At 43.7% G+C, this 4,889-nt stretch overlaps 1 long non-coding RNA gene across 1 annotated transcript in view; it reads right to left on the bottom strand.

Annotated features, from left to right (window-relative positions):
* The window catches only part of LOC106727154, a 17,020-nt gene that overhangs the window by 485 nt on the left and 11,646 nt on the right, over window positions 1-4,889 (bottom strand). The window contains exon 2 of the long non-coding RNA XR_001363313.1: window positions 1,940-2,113. This is a non-coding gene — a long non-coding RNA (uncharacterized LOC106727154). The remainder of the gene's footprint in view (window positions 1-1,939; window positions 2,114-4,889) is intronic.

Genomic DNA, 4,889 nt, shown 5'->3' with positions numbered 1-4,889 from the left:
TAAAAAAGATTCCCAGGTGATTCTAATGTGCAGCCAAGGTTGAGAACCACTGTTCTAGATGAAACCATCTAACCACTGTCTCTACTCAAGCACCCAGAGGTCCTAGCACAGCTGTATTAGATAGAACTCTGCTGATTGGTTTCATTATAAATTTATGAGCTTCATTCTCAGCTCGGCTCTCATCATTGGCACAGTGTTACTTATCTTTTGCCAGCTTCCTTTCTCATTTCTGATATCAGATATTCCTGATAGCAGAGTTTTTCCCTCTCTTAATACTCTCTATCAAGATCCTGCCTCTCTCACTCTCAGCTGATAACTCAACCTCTAATTTAACAAAGAAAATAGTAGTCACAGTAGTGAACAACCTTAGCACTCCTTCTTTCCACCTTATCATTAAATATCTATTCTCTTCCTTTATATCTTTAATTTCTCTTTATGGCGAGATCCTCTTCTACTCTCTATAAATGTGCTCAAGCATCTGCCTACTAAACCTGCTTAGAATTGTCTATTTTCTGTCTCCTTTCTTTCACTGACATGTATCTTAAAACAGCAGTTCTCAACCTGTGGGTCGTGACCCTTTGGGGGTCGAACGACCCTTTCACTGGGGTCGCCTAAGACCATCGGAAAACACATCTATAATTACATACTGTTTTTGTGATTAATCACTATGCTTTAATTATGTTTAATTTGTAACAATGAAATTGGGGGTTACCACAACATGAGAAACTGTATTAAAGGGTCGCAGCATTAGGAATGTTGAGAACCACTGTTTTAAAAGAATTCTCTACACTTGCAGCCTCCACCTCCATTTTTCCACGTAGTCCTTCTGAATTTCGATTTAACTTCCATTGCTATCACTCTACAGCTGTGCTTTCCAAATTTTCTATGCTGTGGCAACGAGAGAAAATTATTATATTTATTTGGCACCCTGTGGACAGCAATCAAGGTCACTCTCTAACCCCTCCTGACATGTCAGGAATTTCAGCCAGGCGGGCCTCAGAGCTGGAGTTGAAACAGAGCTGCAACCCCTCCTTAAGGGGCTTATTCTTCAGCTCACCTGCAATCACTCATGGCTCACCAGGTGGGAAGCTCTGCTCCACCAAAACTGCTCTGGCTAAGGACACCAGTGACCTCAATGACAAATGCAGTGTTTACTTCTCTGTCCTCATCCGTTCTATAGCAGAGTTTATTGATCATGGGGCTTCTTTATTTAAAATAATCACAGTTTGTTCAAGGTAATGTGCCATTCGGCAGCCAGGAAGTAGGTGGAGTAAGAAAAGCAGGCTACTTTCCTTTCACTGTCTGCTTTATGAAGGCCCAGTTGTTTAAGGAAACTCTGCCATCAATAGGCAATGCTTGGGATCCATGGTGAGATGAGGTGGCCAGAGAAGGTCATTTGCTACATGCAAAGGGCCCCAGAGTCTTAACTGACTAAGCAGTTGGTAAATTGTAATTCTCAAGAATCATTTTGTGTATTTATCCCCTACAATGTTTTCATTGATTAATTCTAAATAAGATCCTAGGCTTGGATCATCTGCATTTTTCTGAGGAGAGGCCATTTAGAGAGTGTTTGCATTACAAACCTTAGGGTGGTTTTTGTCCTGTGTGTGGTTTAACTTGGGACTGTCCAGGGCAAACCTCATAACTGCTTCCCTTCCCTTCATGTTGGCTTCTCTTTTTCTCCTAGTGGGCACTTACTAAAAGGTGAGGTTTGGCCTGACAAAAAGAGCATTTTTTCCCACCAAAATAAGAGGGAATGATTGTTAACAACATGGCTACATTTACGCTGTGTAGTAGTTTGGAGGGGGTTTGAGAGAGTGACTGGTTAAGCTAAGTTTTGAGGTCACCGGTCTCTTCAATTTGCCTTTTTATCATTATTTCCAACCGAGCTGCAGTTGCTGGAGTTCACTGCCTTAGAAATACCTCTTCATAAACCCACCTGTAATGGACTCCCAAAACTCCGGGGATGGGATGGTTATTCTCCATTTGCCATTCTAGGTCCATTCTGACCCTACTCAGCCCTGTTCTGTAGGACACTGAATCGTTACCTCCGCTATCATCTGGGCTTCCTTCCCCATCAGCTTTGAGTTAGGGTCAGTCGTCAGCAGGAAATCTGAGGGCAGGAGGAGAGAGGCCAGAATCATTGTTCTTCTCACTCTCTCCCCTCTTGCTGCATTCCTCCACCTAAGACCAGGGCTCCTTTCTGGCAGCCTCTTTTCCACAGTGCTAGCTCCCATCTGGCCCTGGAAACATCTTTCTTTTTTCCCTTCCCCCTTTAGGCCTAGAGGTAGAAATGACTTCCCAGTACCCCTGGGTGCCATCTTTCTTTTTTCCCTTCCCCCTTTAGGCCTAGAGATAGAAATGACTTCTCAGTACCCCTGGGTGCTTCCCCATTCTTGTGTGTGTGTGTGTGTGTGTGTGTGTGTGTGTGTGTGTGTGTGTTATTTGATAGTTATCCCATCATTGTATGCTATTCACCATTCTTGTTGTATCTTTGTACTAGCCTCTCTGTAGACTCTTTATAAATAGTCCCTTCATTAAACTTTTTTTAGTTAAACTCTGAGGGAGCATCCTTCTAGTTGTAGATGGCATGCTGTTCAATTCATGAATCGCTTAAGAAAACCAATTAGATCTTAAAAACAACAACAAAACACACACACACACACACACACACACACACACACACACACCCTGGATTTGCCATCTTTTTCTTGCTACAACCTTATCTATATGAGTAAATGAATAGCCATATGCTTATGGTCCAGCATTTTGGTAAAAAGAATGACTATTATTATTCTACTAGTGGCCCATTGCACAAAGATTCACGCAATAGACCTTCCTTCCCCTGGCTGCTGGAACCGGTTTTCCTCTGGCACCCAGGACCCAGGCCTTTGGTCTGGCCACAGCAGCGAGGCTTGGCTTCTCCGCTCCAGCTACTCCCAGCCCCTCCTTTTTTTTCCAGCTCCTTGAGCGGAGCCCAGGCCCCCAGCCCCTCCTTGAGTGGAGTCCAGGGCTGGTGGAAAGCTTGGCTTCCTCTGTCGCCGGGAGCAACCCAAGCCTCCTGCTTGCTCCAGCTCCATGGCCGCTGCCATCTTCAGTCTTCGCTCCACGCCTGCATATGCAAATTAACCACCATCTTTGTTGGGTTAATTTGCATAGTCGCTCTGATTGGCTGGTGGGTGTAGTGGAGTGGTGGAGTGATGGAGTGATGGTTAATTTGCATGTTTCTATTTTATTAGTGTAGATGTTTTCCTCTTAACTTGTTCCATTTATTTAGTGATCTACAACTTACATTATCTAGCATGTTTCAAAGGGTGTTATCTTAGGGATGAAGGGGCAGTGGGAAGAAGCCAGCCTGTTGACACTGATAGACACAATTAAAGTGGCTTCTAAGCAGATTGGCATGTTGTCCATTAGTTGGATTAAAAACCTTTGTAAATAAATGTAAAATAAGTACATTATGTTTTAAGTTAATTCTAGGCAAAATATAATCACATTATAAGAGTGTAATTATAATGGAGTGATGGTTAATTTGCATGTTTCTATTTTATTAGTGTAGATGTTTAACTTGTTCCATTTATTTAGTGATCTACAACTTACATTATCTAGCATGTTTCAAAGGGTGTTATCCTAGGGATGAAGGGGCAGTGGGAAGAAGCCAGCCTGTTGACACTGATAGACACAAAGTGGCTTCTAAGCAGATTGGCATATTGTCCATTAGTTGGATTGAAAACCTTTGTAAATAAATGTAAAATAAAAACATTATGTTTTAAGTTAATTCTAGGCAAAATATGATCACATTATAAGAGTGTAATTATAATGCCTTTATTATATTTTTCGACTGTACTAAGAATACTTTGAAGTCAGGGCTATAAGCTGCATCTTTGTCTCCCTTATAAAATTCAGCACAAAGTAGGTAGCACTTGAGAAAGTTTAAGGGATAGATGGACTCAATATGGCTGAAAAGTACAATTAATCAAATTCATTTAGCACCACATTGATCAGTGGAGAAACCTAGAATGTATACAATAAACATAAGATAAATTCTTTCCTTCAACTGTAATTAGAAGAAAAGTAAATATAACAAATGAAACCATGCCAGAGGAAGAGATGGTTAAAAGGAAAAGATTAATCCTATATAATAAAAACCTAATATGCTAAGTGTCCATTCAACCAATCAAAGTGTAATATGCTAATGATATGCTAAGGCTACTCAACCACTCACTATGACAGACACTGATCACCAGGGGGCAGACAGTCAACTGGTCAACCAGTCTCTAAGATATACACTGACCACCAAGGGGCAGATGCTCTGACAAGTAGGTTAGTTTGCTGCTGGGGTCGGGGCAATTGGGACTGAGCGAGATGGGCCAGACATCCCAGGAGCCCTCCTGTAGCCTTTCCCCAGCTGACTAACATCCCGCATCCCTCCCTGGCCCCAACTGTGGGTGGGAGGTAATCAGCCAAGTAGCCTTTCCCCAGCTGACTAACATCCCGCATCCCTCTCCAGCCCCGATTGTGGGTGGGAGGTAATCAGCCAAAGACCATCATATATAATCATATATAATAAAGAGGTAATATGCAAATTGACCATCACAATCTCACACAAGATGGCCGCCCCCATGTGGTCAAAGATGGCGCCTCCATGGTGGTCACAAGATGGCCATCACAGATGGCCAGCAAGGGAGGGCAGTTAGGGGTGACCAGGCCAGCAGGGGAGGGGAGTTGTGGGTGACCAGGCCTGCAGGGGAGGGAGGGCAGTTGGGGGGAACCAGGCCTGCAGGGGAGGGCAGCTGGGGGGGACCGGGCCAGCAGGAAAGGGCAGCTGGGGGCGACTGGGCCGGCAGGGGAGGGCAGTTGGGGGCAATTGGACCGGCAGGGGAGCAGGT

Source organism: Myotis brandtii, unplaced genomic scaffold, assembly GCF_000412655.1.
Source record: "Myotis brandtii unplaced genomic scaffold, ASM41265v1 scaffold38, whole genome shotgun sequence".
Taxonomy (NCBI): domain Eukaryota; kingdom Metazoa; phylum Chordata; class Mammalia; order Chiroptera; family Vespertilionidae; genus Myotis; species Myotis brandtii.
The sequence above is the reverse complement of the archived record's forward strand: the minus strand, read 5'-3'. Positions and strand labels throughout refer to the sequence as shown.